This window comes from Perna viridis, chromosome 12, assembly GCF_037379345.1.
Source record: "Perna viridis isolate PV_CMFRI_1.1 ecotype Kerala chromosome 12, ASM3737934v1, whole genome shotgun sequence".
NCBI lineage: Eukaryota > Metazoa > Mollusca > Bivalvia > Mytilida > Mytilidae > Perna > Perna viridis.
In genome coordinates, this window is record NC_142456.1 from 7620936 (window position 1) to 7643157 (window position 22222).

At 33.1% G+C, this 22222-nt stretch overlaps 1 long non-coding RNA gene across 1 annotated transcript; it reads right to left on the reverse strand.

Moving 5' to 3' along the window:
• Positions 1–1743: 1743 nt before the first annotated feature.
• Positions 1744–14434, reverse strand: LOC148601055 (uncharacterized). Its single transcript, XR_015917203.1, has 3 exons — positions 13632–14434; positions 12116–12212; positions 1744–11818 (listed from the first exon to the last, which is right to left on the reverse strand). It is a non-coding gene; the product is annotated as an uncharacterized LOC148601055 (long non-coding RNA).
• Between the last annotated feature and the right edge of the window lie 7788 nt (positions 14435–22222).

Sequence of the window (22222 nt, forward strand, 5' to 3'; positions counted from 1 at the left end):
AGCCTATATCGGCCACCTTGTTTTAAATTAAAAAATTAAGATAACAAGTTGAACATTCCAGATAAAAAAGGAGTGACGGATATAGGCCCCTGTTTCTTTATATTCATTGGTGTTATTTTTTATTTTATTTTATCACTTTAAACCCTTACTCAACGAGATTGAAACCACCTTATCCGTCCGCCATTCCGTATAATTATCTCGGCTCGAAATGGATGGGTTTCTTTCAAAATTTGTAATGGCTTTTAAAGATGAAGCATACGTTGTAAGTGATTGTGGTTGATCTCCGATCCGAGTTTGGCATGCCTAAAGCAAAACAACGCCTGCAGCTTTTTTTGGAGGGAATAGGACCAGACGCGTGGCCTTCGCTTCTGTAGAAAAAGTTATTATAGGAAAATAGGTAAAAAAAATAAAAAATCAAACATTTATTTCTAGCAACTGGTATAAATCAAATAACGGCTCAGTTGCAATCTTCTTAAAAGACACACAATTAATTGGGAAATGAGGTTCATATTAGCCAAGACTTATATTTAAATGAATGCGTGTACACTGTTTATTGAATTCATGTAACGTCTTCACTAGCACAAGCATTTCCTAAATATTTTACGGTAAAATGTGTTAATTGCTATGATGAGCAGTACATGGAACAGCACTAGGGAGAAACTTTTTGACGTTAGACCCGTCAGTCATCCGACCAAAAAAATTAAAAAATATATATATAATTGATTGATAAAATGAAAGGCGAAGTACCAAAACTTTCCTTTATGGACCCTCCCCTTTTTGCCTCTCAATGTCACGTTTCATCGTCACAAAGGCCTTGCTACTGTGACACCAAGGAAACAAGAAGTTTTTGACGGGGCCGATGCTTCGACCCTCTGGCACTGAAATGAGTACTACTGTGGCACAGAACTCGTTAAGATGGCGGATGGCGGAAAGTGGTTTCCGCCAAGTGTAATTTCTCCACCTTCGGTTAATGAGCAGGTTTAAATGCCATCATGATAGTTATTGTCATCAACAGACTTCAACGATACCCTTGCGAGCAATCAAGGTACTGCATGTCTCATGTTACATTGTTTTGTTTGCGTCGGTCGTTATTTTTGCCTTGTGGTCTTGCATTTGTTTGCGTTGTCATCTGCGTCATTCCTCAAGTCGTGCTCTCAATTTAGATGTTACAACGTTATTTCAGATGATTGCTTAAAGTTTCAATGTAATGTTTGTGTTTTTTTTATTCACTCATCGAATATCTATTTACTTGTGTTCACCCTTTGATTTCATTGAAACGTCCCGTTTCTATGAATACTGAACGACTTATCTATCCCTCGACATATTTTAGTCTCGTTTCTAGGAAAAATAAGAGTAGACTTCCTGATGCTATTGGCATTTCACTGGGTCTTAGGGAGGACACACTGTCTCATGGTCTAATCAAACACGCAGACAGAATGTACTTCCTGAGAGCAGCTGCCTTTATAAACGTCACATTTACAGTCTTGTGTTGTCACTTGCTTTTCAATCCAGTATGATGTCACTGTTTTGTTAGCTGCAATCCAAACCATTACTATTTGATACTGACAAACCTCCTATCTATATACAAGAATCCACCTACCGTTCTGAAGTCATCCGACTCTTGAGTCCGCTCTTGCCTGTCATGCCATACTCCATTGAAGAATTTTAAAATGCAACTCAAGGGAGGACACACTGTCTCATGAATATTCAACATGGAGCCCAGAATGTCGTCCCTTAACTTACATCTTCAAACATACTGAAAACTTCCAATGTATACATATATATATCTCAGGAATGGTACACGAAGTCCTCATCATTGTCTGAAGCGATTTCTATTGAAAAGAAAAGATTGGAGTAAAATTTTCGTCATTTCTTTTGTCTTCGGTAAACGATGTATCTGAAAATGTTATTTGAACACTTATCTCTGGAAACTGGTCAACAGCTGTTTTAAAGAAACATCGATGTTAATTGAAAAAAAAACAAAAAAAAAACAACTACACAAAATGACGCAACATCTTTGAAAATTAAAAGAATTATATAGAACAACTTGTTCAATTCGCTTAACACAGGAACAGCCAACTATTAAAAAAATCTGACACAAAAAAACCCCACTAAGATGGTATCCTCTAAATCAACATCCTTGCACTTGCGTGTTATGGCATATGCCTGTATAATCGATAAGTAATTTGTTGATCGGTAATCTTGAACTGTGCAGAATCAATTATAAATAAATGCTGACCAAAACGTGGAGATACTTGAATAAAAACAACTTCCGAAGCTTTACGAAAATGATTTCATGTAAGAACATGAACCTGTAATACCTACCTGCATGCAGAAAGAATACTAAAAAAATCAGAATTAGAAACAACAATGATATTTATTTCTGACCGCTGTAAAATTATATGATTATTTACCTTGATTTGAGTTGTAGACACGAATCCTCGTCTTTCATTCGACTTTGGGTAGATTCACTTTTATCTGTCGTTCACCTAACCTTCAAAACTATCTCGTTTTGATCCTGAACTTCATACATAGTCGACAGAGACACGAAGTCCTAGTTCGGGTGTGGTTTGCAGATTACCCTAGGTAGTCTAGTTGTACTATAGTAGAACATTTGTACTCTGTACCTACAAGAAGATAAAAAAAAATAAACATCAACATTTATGTACAACGCCTTGAAGGGACAACATCATATATCTTTAACAATTAATGCAGTCGGCTGGAACTGTATGTTCATCGTAACAATTTATTTGGCATATCACTTTTCACTACATCGCCGATTTAATTCTGACCCTCTGGTTTCAAATACATTAATATTAGCACGCAATCCTTTGTTCAAGAGTGTAATGATTACGAAAGAATAAGTTTATTCATGTTCCTTAGTCTGCGCATTGATTTCTACAATTACCGGTAGACTGTCCATAACGTATTTGATACATGTATGTGCGCTATATTTCATATTTAGTCTTTGTCCCTGGATTACATTCTTTTGATTTCTTTTGAATCTTGGTTTCATGGATTACTTTCCCTTATTCAACAAAAACCTTGTATCAATAACACATACACACACACACACACACACACACAAATAATGTTTGTGAATACAAGAAAAACTGTCAGCAAAGCTTCATCTCCCGCTCAGTCATAAACCCGAAATATGAATTAAGCCGTTAAAGGTTAAAGAGGAAGTTGATGTCTGTTCAGTCCTATCATATAAATCTATATTAAGCATGAAGTCAGCGGGCTGCGAAAAGTTGTTATTGCACTAACAAGTTGTGAATGGACACCGTGATCATCACATTCCTCTTAAACAAGAAAAAATACACCCCCCCGAAAAAAACCCACCAAAACACAAAAAATAACAACCTTTAAAAAAAGAAAATGTAATTGAAACGTTTAGAAGGAATAGTTAATATACGTGCTTGGTTTGAATCAATGCTCTGCTATATCTACCTTTCTGAAAATACATTTAAGCTCTGTTGAATTGTCTCGCATTTGTAAGGAATGAAAATCTAAACTTAAACAAAATCAGTATGTTTTTATTAGACATGCGTAGACGATTTAAATGAGCACCCGGTGTTAATGGTGAATGTTATCGGTTCATCTATGGCAATTTTTCATTTATGACAAAATCATAATGGTCCTTGAGAGAGATTCGGGTACTTAAAACTGCGGTAGACGACCTAAAACCAACACTTCACTGTGACGGCACAAAACTAGCAAGTTCATAAATGAAATGAACACTTTATCGCAACTCACAATGGAGTGTTTTATTACAGACACTCAATACATCCACATAAATTTAAAGTCTCCGTATCAACTTGGGTAAAAACAACATTGGAATATTTATTAAGGACGGTAATTTAATAGTCTGTCAAACGTTAAGTGTATACGATTTAAAAAAAAATCTTCAGAAAATTGTAAGTGTGTGTGTATTGCTATATTGATTAAAAAAAATCATTGCCTTTTAGTTAGTTAATACATTATATTACATGTATTTTATCAAGAAGAAATAAAACAGTCATTTAAAATCGATCGATCTGAGCTTGTAAAAAAGTTTGTTTTCGTTTTTTTTGGTCATTTTTCTTTTTTTTTTGCCACAATCTACTATAAAATCATGTATACAAATAACTGTGTACAAACATAAATATCTTCAGGGCGTACATGTAATTATCACTAAGAACGTTTATAAAATTTGAAAATATTGAAATTAAAATAATTTGAAAAATAAGATATTACACAAACCTTAAACTCGTCACTAACAGTGCAACGCTTGCCGTGACACTGACGCTAACGTACCAGGTCATAGTGTACGAGAATTAACTGTCCACTCGCTTCTAGATAACGGTCGAAAATGGTCAATGATGTATTCGCTTGGAAATAACAATGTATATATAACAGCTGGTGTCAGCCTCGGCCTCGGGCCAAACGCTGTCCTTCGACCGTATATCATATTAGACAGTTATGTGAAAGTTGATAAAATTAAGGCTAGAACACAAGAATTCATTTGTCCAGTCTCAAACCGCTATAGAATGCGTGTTTGTACATGGTCAGTTTGTCAAATGTACAGATTTAATGTGTCTGTGCTGTCCGATTTACCCCCTGACAACTGCAATCATAAACTGATATAAATTAATTTTATGGTCATCAATTACACGCTTATATGGACGGGTACATATTGTTGACATAAGATATTTAGAGGCCTATAAATTGTCCTTTAAATGCAGTTACTACAATAAAATACAGATTTAATACCAATTATAGCTAAAATTTTAATGCAACCAAACCCACAAGGCTTATCATCATTTTAGTCAATTATCTACATGACATTGGGCAAAAACAAAAAAGAGAGCATTGTTCCCTGCTACCAGCAAGAAAAAAATAACGGGGAAGGTACGTAGGGAAACTATTTTATTTTCAAAAACATTTTACATTGAGTTAATATGGAATCAATCTCGACTTTAGTAGTGCTTGAGCCAAAATGGCCATAAATTGTTTCGGGTAGGCACAAACAAATAGGGTAGGGAGCTTGAAACAGACAGATTATTCGACCTTTTTTCAATATTGTCATGATTCGACCGTAACTGTATGTGTGCAATAAATGCGGACGTCTCAAATTTGTATACATACATGCACGTGCATTAGTAATTACTGTAGCATCACACAAAGGCCTTCATTTTAAGGTTTAGTTATAATTATCTAAATGAAATGAAGAAAAAAGTGAGTCTGATTTCCGCAAATTCGAACGTCAGAGAAACGCCATGAATATATAAAAATACAGGCATTATATGTAGATAGTCTGTAGTTTCAAATAACGATATTCCAATGAAAACTGACGAATATTGGTAAACGTTTATATACCATTCAATATAAATCATCTGCATTTAATGTGTAAATTAACATAACCGGAATAAAACATGTGAGTGGGCATCATGTTTCTTTTTAAACAAGTTTCCATTTATTCAGCATTTTCATAAAACGTACACATTCAAGGCTCATAAGTCGAGCGACGGAAATTTTGGTGCAAAGCGCATATAAACATGTATACAGTGTCTGCAACTTCATATGTTAAACTTGGAAAAAATGTGAATGCAGAAACAGAAAATTTAGAAATGTAAACTAAGCTACCGGTAGCGTAAAAACAGAATTGTGCATTTCTGAATCACGACACGAATAGTTTCCCCATGTTTCGCAATGTCATTGGGGTGGGGAGGGAGAGGGTAGGGGGAGGGGGAGGGGGGGGCTGTGGCGCATAATAAGCAAAGAAATCAAAGTAACACCGTTGAAAAATTGCTCAATTATTATTATTATTATTATTATTATTATTATTATTCTTTAGATTCCTTGTGGGGAATACACAAAATGGCAAAACTCAAAATAATGGCCCCCTGCGTTGACCTGTGGAATTGACATATTTTATATGAGCTTGACTGTAGTGATAGAAAAAAACTTAAGTCATTGCAAAATCGCATCTTCGTCATTCAATATTTATTTCAAAATAAAATCTGAGACCAAGGTAGACTTTTTAATATATTGATTACATGTACGACGGTAAGGGTCAAAGGCAAGGTTTACGTGATATTTTTTTTTGTCTATATGAAATAAACAGGCGTGTCCTTGAGAATATTATACTTGTTTCATAAATGATTTGTCAAGGTAAGCATTGAAAAAAGTACATTTATTTCCTGGTCAAAATCTTCTGTGACCAATATATATCGCTATAAGTACAATGTACATTTGGATCTACCAAGTGACAGTATTAAAACATGAATTAAGTCTATAGGTACGTGTTTATCATCGGACATGACATGTGTCAGGTTGACAGAAATTCATAAGTTTCAGAAGTAAAGCAATAATGTTAACTTAAACTATTTGGACACGCAAGATTGTATAGTAGTATAATATTTGTACGAGAGTTTCAAACGTCATCCATAAATATTGTTATTAGTGAAAATGGCGTAGGTTCTTGTTAACTTCTTTTTATATAAATCCGGGTTATCATTTATGTCTAACCGTTAGTAAGAATAAAGCAATTTTGTAGGAGGGGCATGCATGCAAAACATTTTGCCAGTGAACAGTTATAGCTTTACTAGTATAGCGATCATACCAACAGAATTAAGGGATAAAGTAAGATCTGGCTTAATTTAAAAGAAATTTAAACATACATTTCATTTAAGCAATACCGATAGATCTCATTAAGCTGTATCGTTATGTAAGGATGAAGTTTTTTACTATGCATGTTTCTTTTTCATATTTCATATTTATTTCTTTCGCGTGCGCTTAAACGGTCAAGACATACTAATCTCCCCAGAATGGGCATGCATGTAAGAAAGCCTCCATGTTCCAAGCTGATTTGTTTTTGCGCACGTAATTTGTGGTGTATTCTGTTTCAATAACAGCAAAGGTATAAATTAAAAACGTTCAGTCTCAATTCAACCTTTTCAAACATTTTGCTGCTGATGAATTCACATATAATATGCTTTCTGTAAGTGAATGTGAATGTGCATGTATGTTTGTAACTAACATAGCGTTGAATTACATACAGCCGGTAAATGAATATGAAAACAAACACACATATGTACATGTATACACATGTACATAGCTTATTAATGAAAGAGAAAGTATTAAAAACACTACAAAAAACGTATATTCATTTTAATTTTAAAGTTATATACGCATGTTCCTTTGTCACAATGTCGGATCCAGAAATTTTGAAAAAAAGGGGGGGGTCCAGGTTATTTATGTTTATGTTTTCATTTTGCCCAAAATTTGCCATGAAATCGATAAAATTCTTTAACAGAATGGTAAACCCCCAGAAATCAATCCGACACTGTCTGGTTAAAGTGTTTTACCATTCATAAGTTCAAAACAATATACATACCACTATCTATACTACCGGTCATTATCCCATCTCCAGCATGTTAAACAGAACATGGAGTTATCCCATAGTCTAATGAGAGGCCTACGTGTCCATGAATAAAACAGAATGAAAGTGTAGAAATTTTGTTCATACTGGTATGATTAATGTGTAAATAGTTTCATCCTGAAGGAGAAGTACATACCTGCATAGTTGGTTTATAAATTACTCCCAAGGACCATGATACACACGAAGGTTTTCTTGTGGCTAAAAAGCCATAAAGTTCAATAACTGAACACATAATATACAAACATGTCCACAACCGGTTAAAGTATATAGTACTTAAAAGCCCATATATGTATTAAAATATACAGAAAAGGGATTTGTTTTGAAAAAAAGATTTATAATGCGAGCAAACACTGATTTAAAAGAATACGATGAGTGTTTATCAAATCTGCAATATGACGCAATATGAGTGAGATCCTACGGACATAAGTGTATTGGTACATATAAGACTTTGAGAGGTAAAAAGTCTTGAAAAAGAAAAACTCATAATAAAGCGATTTTAAACACGCGAACATGTTTAAATTAATGCCACTTGAAATTTAAATTACGCAACATAACGGGACCGGGACCTTAAGGCAAGTTTGGAGACACCATATATTCGGAAGTTACTGTGTTTTGTCGATCAGCAAAATAATGCACTAACATTCTCGTAACGAATTGTTCCATGGTAGTTCTCATATTAAGACGCACAGACGTACGAACTGAAGAACAAAATATTTCTTTCTCATTTGAGTGGCTCAAAATATGAATAACATAAGTAGATTTGTAGAAAGAATCATAACATTTATCTAACCGACAAAACCAGAGGCGAATTTAGGGGGCGGGAGGGGGTGGTTCCGGGATAGAAACTCTCATCCGTTTTTGTCGGAATTTTTTTTAAATTTCGTGCCAAATTTTGGAAAAACAACCGAGCAAATAATAGTCTTTTTAAAATTTCTGTTTCCGCTACTGTAAACATTATGTGTAAATTCCAAGCTTGTCCCAATCACTCATTTATTGTTCTTGTACAAAATTAATTAACAAATTTCTACACGCTGAAAATTGTTTGTTTGTTCTTTATACATGTAAGATTTGTGTTAATCGTGACATTTATGTATATACTGATATGGAGGCCATCTGACACATTGGGCACCTCACATGAACATATGGCGCAAATTCTGCCACGGGCATGATTTTTATTGCGGTTTTAAAATTGCATCGGTTTGTTTTTAATAGTTTTATGCAAGTACATGACATTTGTACCAGAACTAAGTTGTTGATTATCATTTATCTTATACTTGCAGATATATAGTTACTTTTTTTTATAATTTTTTTTTACATTTAACATGTATGTATTATATATCGACTAAAACATTGCATGTTGATATAGTTCAGTAATGTTTGCACTATGCTCATGAAGTTATACTATATTGATTCATGGTTGGAAAGCCTACATATTTTTTATTTTGATATTTTGTTTTAAATGTTATAGTAAACAGGAAAGTAAAATGTGGGTTTATATAACCCTTGTTCTTGGGAGATAAATATTATATGGAATATACTGTAGAATTCAAAATTAAGGGAGACAACTCTGTAAACGACAGTAAAATACAATAGAAACAATATAATATGCGATGTGGATTATCTTCTAAGAACAGACAAATTGGAAATGATTAATTGTACATTTCATAATAAAGACCCATAAGACAACTTAATTGCAAAAATAAAAATGTGTGGCCTTTTTTGGGATGTATTACATATTACAGAATTTGCATGATTCTTACGAAGACTGCTACTTAAATATATACGTTTTCATCAACGAATTTACGATGTAGTCTTTATTTACACGGTATTTGTTTTCGGTCGATAGTGTACGAAGAATATGCATGTATAAAATATCGATCGAAGAAGAAGCTCAAATATTTTACATTCAGTTTAGCAAGGTATGAAATAAATGAAGTTTCTTCAGGCAGTATGAAGTAGATGGAATTGATACAACTATTAACAATACGCAATCATTCTATAATTTTGTATATGTACACTTTTAACCTTCAAGTATCAGTCCCCGAAATCAAGCGTCACACCTCACTCTAGATTTAAAGAAAATATGCCCGAGGCCGAAAATCTAGTGACAAAGAAAAATGAGAAGTTTTATTTACGTGACCTTTTAGCTACAAATATTAATTACAAGTCAGGTAGTACAAGGAGAACGTTAACTAAGTTTACCGGTCAATTTATATACACCAATTCGCGGCAATGGATGTAAAGATGTGGTAAAGAATGCATATAGTTTTGGGAGGCTCTGCGTTCTGAAATCAAATACTGTTTTTGACCAGCTACATTTTGTAGGAAAAACATATTAACAAAAAGTTTCGTATTTTTTTTTCGAAGAATTTGTTTTGTTTTGATCTGTTCTATTTATTGGGTAGTTGATTTTGGGAATTTAATAGAAGTATAAATAACATCAAATAAAACCTATATTCGATGCAGAACAGAATGAGATTGCTACACATCATGGCCCATATCTAAGATAGTCACAATTCAGTAGAAAAGGGGATTGATAAAAGTACTGTGGTTTTCAGTAGAAAAGGGGATTGATAAAAGTACTGTGGCTTAACTCCATTGTGCATGTGCATGAATGGGGCATAACGTATTTTAAGTTCCTTTATTGACAATTATAGCAACATGGGTATTGGTATTTGGCTACAGGAATGCTGTCTAGCGTGAAACCAGCAAATGTACAAAACTTCACTCAATATTGAAATGACGCAGTCGATTATATGACGTGTGTCTAAGGACAACCAGCTACTTAAAATCGCTTCTTATGCTTGAGTTATCTCACATGTGTGTCCATGCAATACATTGAAAACTTTGCTAAATTTTAAAAATGCGTTCTAAAACATATAAAGGCTGTTTTTAATTAATATACCTTTATCAAGTCAGAGAATTTTGGGCGACGAACAAATGGATGGTAACAATTATATTAACAATGACCTCCTGTGCCCTGGGTCGCCAGACAAAATGAAAATGAATGTCAGCTGTGTTCATATATGAAACAGATAAAGATAACAACTTCTTCGTTGTTTGACAGAGTCTACGTTTACACAATAGAAAAATGTATAATTCCATGCATTCTGATACGATAACACATAATTAGGCTATGCCATGCACCAAGTTCGCTATTACATACTCCCATTACTGTCTTGTAATATTAAGTGAAGTACAGCTTGTTAATTACTGTGGCAGTTTAGGCCAAAACAAAAAATATATGCGATTCTTATTACACCTTTGAAAAAAAAATAGGTATTTTTTGTATATTACTATTTCTTTTACATTTAGTCTATAGGAGAAACAAGCAGACCTCAACACCTTGCTTATTGAATAAGAAAAAAAAATGTAGACTCAAAAAATTAAGGTGCACTATTTTAGCTGAAAAAAGGGTAGTAGGGTAATAGGAAACATTTTTTTTTTTAAACTTAGCCTTACTGTTTGTGTCTTTTTGTTCCATTTTATACATGTATTTGTATTGTAGAGGTTGCATGAATTTTTAATTATTGCAAGCGAGGTGTTCTTTACGTGAAAGTATGTAAATCAGTCATATGAAGATTCCCCGTTTTCTTTCTTTCGTGTTACTTTTGTACTTGTCATTTTATTTTTAAATTTTGGCAGAAGGAACGGATTTTGCTTTCATTTAGTGCTTAAAACATTACAATACCACTAAAGTATATACTGACAAAAAAAAATCAAAACGTTTCTGTTTTCTTTAATTGTACCGACCATATACAATTATGTTTTCCAAAGCCCCGAGCAGACGCGTTTGTTTGTTTTCCCCACGCTCAAAGTAGGCCTTTCGAAATTCGGGACAGTCTTCAAATAAGACGTCGGTTGACTATCAAATAACGTCGCGAATAATATTCACTACCCTCAACATTGCAAAATTCTTGCAATATTGTGCGAAAGGGATGTCTGCAGCGTCAACAGTAAGTTTCAAACGAGTATAATCATCCTTCCGATTAAATAAGGATTTAGTCAGTTTCGACAGGTATGGTAAAACCTGTCAACCGAACCCTGAATAATCCAAAACCCTATCTGAACCAGACACTTTTTTGAAAGCGTAATCAAGGGAACCAAGGTTATAGCTGAAAATGTCTCTTCATCAATCTGAATATATTTTAAACCTATGTGAACCAAACACCTGTCTAAACCAAAATAATTTTAAAGTCCAAAAAGGATTCGTTTCATACAGTTTTCACTGTTTTACTTTATAATGACGTTTTAAGATAACAGAATTAGTTCAAGTTTATATACTGTCTGTACATCTGCATATAGTTCTGAATGCCGCTAGGTGGCGTTAAACAGCACTATAACATACCAACATGTACTGAATCTAACACGTTCGCTGATACGACCAAGATACTGAAGAAATAAGATAAATTCTAAGTATCATCGCCCGATATTTGAAACGTTCTTGTTAAAAAAATGTGTTTTAATATATACAATATCATGAACTTGAATAAATCAAGAGAGAGAAATGTAAAAATGTGTCTAATATGAATAAAGGCTAATGCATTTTGGAAGATCGTAATACGAATTTCTGAGATTTGATCGACGCTAAATGGCTTTACTTTTCGTTGACAACAATCATCTGTAAAATGGAGATGTTCGTTATATCTTACACAAGATAAAATTATATGTTGTTAAGATAATACATACAAAATAGTCCCAACAGCTGATTGGAGCAGCAAGTTTTTCCGAATCAGTGGGTTAGTTGATAAAGCCCAGGAATGCATGTCCATTTTAAGCATCTTTCCTGAAAATGAATTAAAAAAATTGTACCATGTGTTCATTGACTTTATATTATCCAAGGAATTCTACATACTTAACTATACTATGTTCCATTCAGCAAAATTTTAATGGATGTAAAAATTTAATCGGTCTGTTGCTTTTTTTTCACGGACGGTGAACATTAATAAAGAGATGCTCCGGAATTTGCCATTTAAAAATTTTATACATCGGATAATTAAATGGATCATAAATTATAAGAAATGAAATACCTTAAGCCCGGATCTTAAGGTACAATGTAGGAATCATATTGTTACCAACAGAAATTAAATAATAAAATAAAAAATGATGTTTTTGATGCATGGACTTCATTAACTATGATGGAATTAAAACAAAAACTTGATACTTCAACAATAATTGATAATAAATGACGACAGACGCAGTGGTGGATCCAAAGGTGCTCAGGGATATGAGACTCCTTCTTTTGAAAATTTTGGGGTTTTTTGTGTGCAAGGTTTGGGAAAAATTGAGTAAATGATAGCCTGTCCCATTATTTTTTTTTTAGATCGGAACCTCACTTTGTACATCTGGATTTGCCTCTGAGGAGGTATGTATATTGAACCAAAACCATATTTACATGTTCATGCAAGAAACACAAAATGATTAACCTTAAAGTAAGTTATATTAATTAATGAAGTATTATAACGAGATGAAAATGCATCATTCACTGCAGCCTTTCAAATCCTGAGCACATTTGTTTTCCTGATTCTTAGAAATTGATTTTTTTTCAAAAGACAACATATTCATTAAACTATCTATATCACCAAGTGTCACCTACCCGACCTGGATGCTCGGTTATTCCACGTCATTGGAATGTTTTGACGGACATTCCAGAGTTTCAAAGGAGCTTTATTTGTAAGGTGACTATGATGCGCTACTATTGTTTTATCAGTAATGAAAACAGTCGTCATCTGGTAATGATAGCTTAATGAAGTTGGCACATGTTATCCTATGCACATGCAATGTACGTGCATCATTGTCTTATCTAATCAGACAAGCCGTAACCTAATTTAATTCATATGATTCTACGTTTTCTCTAATTTACACATCCAATGTAATGCGCACAATGTGTTTATGCAGTTTAGTACATATTCGTTTGCTATGTATAAGCTAATTTCTGTTTCAGATGATTAAAATGAATTAAATACAACTAAAAATCAAGTTTGAAAATTTCAGATTTGTACGTACCGAGTTCATATTATAAAAAAAACTTTAATTCAACACATTGGAATTCGAAAACCAAATCAAGTAGAAAATTCAAGATCAAACATTTTAATGTTTATTGAGGCACTTGAATGATACAAAAACAAACAGATTTTAAGTAAACAGTACACTTAACTGTTTATGGGAGAAAGTAATTTAAAGTATTTAATATTGACACACTTACCTTTGTTGTAAATCCTTATTAGTTCATGAACGATTCCCTCTGATGCGTAGATGTAAACATTAAACCTTTAATTCAGTTACGATGTGCTCTGGTGTCCATCCTGAGTTAAAATGGCAAGAGTTTTATCCGCACAGTAGCAATAACTAATCGGGACTAAGTTTCACATTACTTATAAAAATGTCACCGAGAAATTAAAACCGGAGTATCACATTTTTAAACGGATGGTCAACTTTCTCCTTAAATGCTGGTCAATCGTTGTAAAGGTTAATTTAAAATTTAACTTCTACTGCTCTTTTTTCGCCAATAGTCCACGCTGGCTGTTTTCTAGATTAGGAAAATGTCCCGATTTACATAAATTTAGGTTTTTATATGCAGGTGTGATGAGTTTGAACACCCTGAGGGAGCTTCTAGTATTCATAACTTACGTCGCTTTTCCTCTCAGTTTACATATTTCTTCTAACTATAACATGATATAAATTCTTTCCCTGCTTGAATAAGCGTGGACAATTCGTACTATCTAATTCATTTTTCACTATCATCTCACCAATAAAAACACTCCGCTGATCAAGGAACTCATCTCTTTAACTTTTAATTCAGGTAAAATTATCATTTAACCGCGTAATTTCAACGTAACCTAAACACGAAAGTATCTTCCATTGGAAATAGATAGGAAGAATTCCACTGTCACGTGATGAGAAATCAACCTCCTCCACGTGGCTTAAATTTATTATCTCTATTGTTTCGGCTAAGATGTAGCAATTAAACATCTTTGTCTATTTTTCCTTGCTTCGGTTACTTTTATTAGCAATAACACGTGTATATGATGAGATTTATAGATGCTACGTTATGTTGAGAGAATATGCCCCACATTTTACATTTAGTACTTTATAAAATGTAAACATGTTGATTAAAACTGTTTTTTAGCTCACCTGGCCAAAGTCCATTTGAGCTATTGCCATCACTATATGACCGTCGTCCGTAAACTTTTTCCAACATCTTCTCCTCTGAAACTGATCAACAGATTGTAACCAAAGTTTGTATGAATGTTTCTGACGGTACTGAAATGGATTTTTTCCCGAATTTTACATTTCCAATCTTAAAAATCTTCTCCTCCCGAAACTACTGGACAGATTAAAACAAAATTTAGCATATTGTTGAACTTGATTAGATTGACCCATGTCAAAAATTTTTTTCAGAAAGATCCCTTGACGGATGAATAAGTTATGGGTACTGAATGTCTTTTTCCAGAATTTTTGTATTTATAATGTTGAAAATCTTTATCTGAATTACTGGATGGATTGTAACCAAAATTGATCAGACAAAAATCATGGCCAATGATACTAAAAATAGACCATAAGGGGTCCAATTGAAGATTTCTGGAAATAACTGAGAAAATTTGTTTTATAATATGAAAACCCGGTAATTAAGATGCTCTCTATTGATTAAATAATTCTTATGACAAAATTAAAGTAAGGTCAAGAGTCCAGCTTAAGGAAGCTGAAAAGACCAGGTGAGCGATTCAGGCTTCCTAGAGGATCTAGTTTTCTGTTTAATTAGGAAGGTGAAATAACTGTACATCTACTTTTTTTGAAAAATCATGTAACCGAAGTTGATTTTTTTGGGTTACATACATGTATATGATGTACATCCTAACAATAATTATGTTCTAATGATAATGATAATATCAATGATTCGACTATTTTATGTTTATACGTGTAGTAAACATGATATATTATACATTTACATATAGTGTTTGACTTGGCTTCCGATTGTTTCGAAATATTTTGGATAAAGATCTTACAGTGTATTTTATTCTAATCTGATGATGAGAGGTTACTAACTGAAGCACAAGTACTGCACATCTAAATATTAATGCAATTGATATTTTAGCATTTTTTCTTCTAGACTTGAAGGGGTAATGTTTTTTTAATTTCTATTTTTTACCACAGACTTCTATCTGATATACATGATATAGCCACAATTTACTTCTCAGATGTATATGTGGAAACAATATACTTCTCAATTCAACCGAAAATTGAAACATTTAAAGGGCAGATAACTCCCTATTACTCAAGGCATCTTGCCAAGCTATTTACAATTATCCGTACTAATGTTCAAAAAGGGAAGAGTAATCAAGGGAACCAAGGTTCTAGCGGAAATCAAAAGAAAGTAATCCAGGGACAAAGACCAAACATGGAAAACAAACATACACAACAAAAAACATTAAGTAACTAAAATACATACAAAGTAACAAAAGCAAATGAGCAACACGGACTTTACTAAAAACTGGGAGCATGTACCAGGTGCAACGGTAGGGTAAGCGTAATCTGCTTTTCTAGAAACAGCCGCCGAGTTGATCATAAAAAGTCAAGTCCAGGGTAGACAAACGAGGAAAGGAAACCTATGACGCGATGAACAAATCAGTTTTCATGGTGCAGATGGATACACAGATGGGAAGCGATGAAAAGCGGAATACTGTCTAGTGTCTGTACAGAAGATAGCAACCGTAATGGGAAATTACATTGAAGTTTTCGATAGTCCCGTCATTTCGATCCGAGTTTTCGATAGTTCCGTCATTTCGAAGAAGAAAACATATTAAATGAAAAAAAATAATGTATTGTGTTTCATTTTAATTTCATCTTTTAAAGAACATGTGTTTTAAATGTTGGGTTTTAAACATAAAAAAAATAATTATTTCTGCGCCCTTTCAAGAGGTATAAGGTGTCATTCCATTAGAAATGTGACATCTTTTAAGTCGAGGCTAGTGGTGTTGTATTGGGTGAATTTCACGAAGTAGAAATAAATAACTTTGGCATTTGATATTATTATCACGGTTGAAAATGTCATATTGGACGGGGGTAAAAATATGGCTTCTATTATAACCATTTATGACCGTCAAATAGATTTCCAAATTTGACACTCCTAATAAATGGGTGTATGTTACTTTTTACATAAATATCATATTGCTTAGGTGGGGTCTAGGGGTTATTGTAGGTACGAAGTGGGTTAAATAGCTACTTACTTTGTAAAAGGTATTTAAATGAATTTATCAATCTTAACTACAACATGGATGTTAATATGAATAATTTGAGTAAACGATAATGAAAAGCATCGATCAATATGGATACTGAATACGGTTGATGATGAGTATAGACCAAGTGCAACGGTAGTGTAAAATTACAAAACAGTTGTCATGATGCACGTATGTTGTCGAATTAGAGTTAAGTTGAAAATGGGAAACTACGACATTGTTAAAAAATCTGTATCAACATGTCATGCCGGTTTTTTCTGAATTATTTTGCAAATAAGTTGTGTTACTACATTTACAAACTAAACGTCACTGAAAAACAATTTTAGCTCTAATTTTAGCTATAATGTTAATCTTGTGTGTATTTTGTCTTTTTTGTTCAAGATATAAACGCATAATGTTAAATGCTCAGACCTTTTTGTATGATCATTTTATATGCATCACATTTTAAATAAGTTATGCTGCTGATGAGAGAATACTACTTGAAACGTGTGTTCAGCATACCGATATGTACAAAAGTTATATGATTAGTATTTCTGAAATGAAAGAAAAAAAAGTACATTTTATCTAATACTTGTAATACTGCACTGATATTCAAGAAAAAAAACGGATTGATTGATTGATTGTTGGGGTTTAACGCCAGAGCAGTAATTTCAGATTTATTCAGGCGATGAACATGAAATGGATGATAAAATGAACATGAAATGATGATGAAATGAAAAATGGGATGGGATACAAGGATAACAGGGTCACATATTTTGATTGCCACTAGAAAAAGGGAGGGATGGGTAGAACAATTTAGCCTCCTGTTGCGGAGCGCAAAAGTTCCTACTCCTGTCGAATACCGCAGCAGTGTTCTTTAACGTGCGAGGAACTAGGCATATTTCCCAACACGGTGCACCACTATGGTTTGTGGTCAGGCTTTCCGTATTATAGCCTGACACCCCAGCATGTAACACGCAAGGGGTGCCCCATTCCACCACCTGGGGCACACATCCCATTTTCAAATTATCCATTTTTCTTTTCAAAATCGACGTATGCCAAATTAGTACCGACTCGATGTTTCCAGAGGCCCATATCACATGGCCTCATTCAGCATTCAATTTGACCCTTACCATATTCTTCTCCGCCCAAACAACAAGCATCCCATTCAATAGGAACTTCACCTTTTCCGGATACTGTACAGACCAAGGAAAGCAGATGCACCTGGTTCATGCTCCCAGTTTTTAATGGAGTCTGCGTTGCTCATTTAATTCTGTTTCTTTGTATGTGTTACTTTAGTTATTTCATGTTCCTTACTGTGTGTGTCTAATTTTCCTGTCTTGTCATTACTCTTACAATATATTCATTAAATTTTCGCTCGAATCTTGGTTATTCTTTAAGGAGAAATAGGACCTTTTAGCGGAGTGATTTGTCGATAAAATTTCTGCAAATGAGACAGATTGACAAACTAAACACTTCTCATTGATATACTCTTTTCAAGCATTTAAATTTCTTACCTTGTATTCAAAATGTTTACAAAATGATTATGTCCATGTTAAAAAATGTACCATAAAAAATCTTAAAGTTTTCACGGGAGAAAGATCGTGATCATTATTGTCGTTATTATTTACTTAAATGTAAATTTGTTTTATTCATTTAAAAAAAAAACTCACTCGTTTGGTAACATTTGGATCTTTTGTTGCTCTAAAAACCATATGAACAGATTTTTTCTTATCATTTACATGTAACGCACTGTATTATGCATAGATACTTCACTAAACTGATCTTGAAATATTTTTTGTAGCTTAAGATATATGTTATGAAGCGATGACTTTCTATCAAAGGTAAAATATTTTAACACCGCGCTCGATTTATATTAACTCTGTTTATAAATCACATTGATATGACTCTCCGTGTCGGTACTCCGTTGAAAAAAATGTGATTTTTTTTTCAAGTGTCTCATGCTTTATTCTAACAGTTGTACCATTATGTTGATTTTCATTTTAAACTTACAAGATTATTTATTTTGATGCACGTTCCTGTCTATGACATATTACCTAAAAATATCATCACAATTTACAAATCAATTTACAAATCTATTACCATCATGCACTGGAGTAAAAAACGAAACAAAACAAAACAAAACAAAAAGACATATAATTTATTACATTCACTTGAGTACACAAAAGAACAAAAAAAAAAAAAAACATAATTTACGTATACTAGTAGGATAACAAGGGAGGTAAGTGTTGAAATTCTTGACTTATTTTGTTTCGTTTTGTAAACAAGGAAACCAGGATTAAAACATTGACCAAGAAGAACACAATACAGGAAAAAACCGATATTTGACACGCACTGAAAATAACATTAAATGGGCTGACGGACAGACAGACACACGGACAGACACCCGGCATTTCCTTGTCCCCTCACGACGTGTCACGGAAGACAATTAACATACACTTATGACATGTAAAAAAACTTGATACATTGACCTGGGTCACGGTTGGATAAGCTCTTTGGGTTTTCTTAAAATACCCACTGAAATGCTCGTAAAATGTCACGTCCAGAACGTACACAGTAAACGATATAAATCAACACACACACACACAAAAAAACCCCAAAAAAAACAACAGACAACACCGTCTGTACAAATAAACAATTCACACTTCAGTCCCATCATGTACAGCGGAATGGTTAAACACAGACCTTTTTATTACCGGGTGGAGGGACTGTACTTCTTTGAATACTACTCCAAATTTTAGCAAAAATTAAATCAATACTAAGCCATGAATGGAAGCAAATATTATTAAATATTTCCCCCATTATTTATAGATTTTCAGAGAAAACATTTACCTCCGGTTGCTCCAGAAAAAAAAGCATATTTATGGAGAGTTTAAACTATTTAAACTCTACATATAATTTCCAGCCTTCTCCAGCCCTTCGGGGAGAAAAGTCCATGTCCCTAGTGCGCTTTGTTTTGCGAACATATTTCACTGAATTGTCAACAAGACATTATAAATATATCATTTTCAAAGTGAATGGAATGTAACCACTTAAAGTTACTTATTTAAGTAGCTGTCTTTGTAAGAATCATGCAAAATCTGAAAAATGTGATACAGCCCAAAAAAGGCTACATATTTTTATTTTTGTAATTAAGTTGTTTTATGGGTCTATACTAAGAAATGTGTAATTATTCCTTCAAATCTGCCTGATCTTAGGACATTGAAAATACAGTAGATTCTATTGTATTTGAGCGCCATTTACAGAGTTATCTCCCTTAATTTTGAAATCTACAGTGCACTTTATTAATTTTTATCTCCTAACAGCATGGTTTATATGAAAAACCATATGTTAATTTCTGTTTACTATGACATTTCAAACAAAATATCAAAAATAAAAATATGTAGGCTTTTTACCCATGAATCACATTTTGCATGAATCTTAGATGGAGTACTACTTAGTTATATCACTATTACGCGAACTCTCATTACAGTTTTTTTCAAAAGCTTTTCATCTCATTTTCCCTCAGAGTATTTGAACGAAATGATGTATTTTCTTATCAAACATTTTTTCACCTGAAGCAAATTATAATTTTGTATCCCATTGATTCGACAACATACCCCATATCATTTCTCAATATTTATATAATTCGTCATGCCAATAGTTCATTTAGTAGCTTAAATGACACGAAATGATGATATAATTCTTTAAATCAGAGGTAAAACTTGTAGTATGAAAAGAACTAAACATTAAATACATTGTACTTTGTCGTTTATCTACCCCCTCTCACCCTGAAAGTCAATAAGAACATATTTTGTACCATTTTCATTTGAATTGGTATTGTATAACTTGTGAAAATTAATCTAATTCGATGCGGTTTCAAACCTTCCGGTTTTACCTTTAACATCTGACAGTAGTTAAACGAACTTTCCTTTTCTACTATTACAATTTACTATATAATTATATATATGTGTGGACGTCTCAGAATGTGACGGCTCTATTTGCTACACTGCTCCATTGGATCAAATTTAAACAGGGAAGATGATGTAAGCACAGAAGGTCTGAAAAATTCCCAATGATGTTAGAACTTTCAGATTTGCGAAGCAAGTACTTGCTTTACAGTCGATACTAATTAAGAACATACTGAACAAAATTTATAAATCAAAATTTTTAAACCGGTCAGTCTACTGAACATTTCTAGAATTACATTGGAAATATTGATATTACACAGACGACTAAAATATCCCGGAGTTCTTGTTCTTTCACACATTCCGTTTTGCAAACGATAATCCTCTCATACCTTCTTTTTATTTTTAATGATATTACTTTCAATAACCTTCTCCTTTGACACTTAAAATACATTTTTAGGGTATTCTTCATAGAACAGAACTGGGGATTTTTCATCTATCGACATACATGGCCTTTGTCACTAAGGATATAACACAGGGGTCAAACAGGGTTTTTACATATATCTCTAAACCATAGGTTAATCCAAATTCTAATATAGGGTAAAAGAGGTCAATCTGTGGTCAAAATGTTTTGCTATTTTTTTATGTTACTTTCAAAAATATTTTTAAACAACTAGACAGAATAATTTTAAAAAATGACATGTTTATTCTTTAGGTATGATCGTTCGGAATTTATATATTTTTTTAATATAGATATAATTACTTCCATCTTCGTTACTTTGTAATAATGTTTCATTGAATATTCTGCCTAGAACTGATGTGTTTTTTTATCTGTCGACCAAACATGAAAGCTGTTTCCACATTCTCCAATATACATGCATTGGAGACGGGAAATTTGGAGGCCCCCTTCCCATTGGTGCTTACGCTTCTGTTATAGTAGCAGTCTGTCGAAAAATGAGACAGAAGGCGATTCAAGCAAAACACCCACTGAATTCAGTTTTATTAATTGTTCAAAAACAGTTACATAACCAGTCTTAGATTTTCATTTGTTTGTTGCGCTTTTGAGATTAAAAGTGATAGATTGTACATACAATTGGCACTTCACCATGGTTACCTTTTTGATTTGGTTTGATTTGCTTGATTTTAGTGGGATTTCTAAAATGCAGAAGTGATTACCTTTTGTGAAAGTATAGGATATATAAACTGAAAAAAACACTGTTTGTTCGGTGGTTTTTTATTCACCATGAATCACTTTACCGTTCACAGTGTCTTAATAATATGTGGACTGGTACTTATATCTTTTCGATACTTTCTTGAATATTACATACACATCCTGCCTTTCCTGACGTCCCTTGACTTTCTCAAATTAAATGTTTTTGACAGTTGTTTTCCTTGATCTCATTTTCATTCGAAATAAGGAAGTAAGTGTTAACAAAGAGGAGTTTAGAAATATCCTATGTACCCTTGCTTATTCAGTGCAATTCTGTCTAAACAATAGTATTTAAAAGGTAACTTTCAAAACTTCTTTTCATGCAGTAAGTTTTCATTTTTCTCAACTCTCATACTTATATTGATATATACAATTCTTCTATGGTGTTTACATATGTTAGTATATAACATTTTCTAGAAAAAAATATTTAGGTCACTATATATCTAGCAAATTGAAATATGAC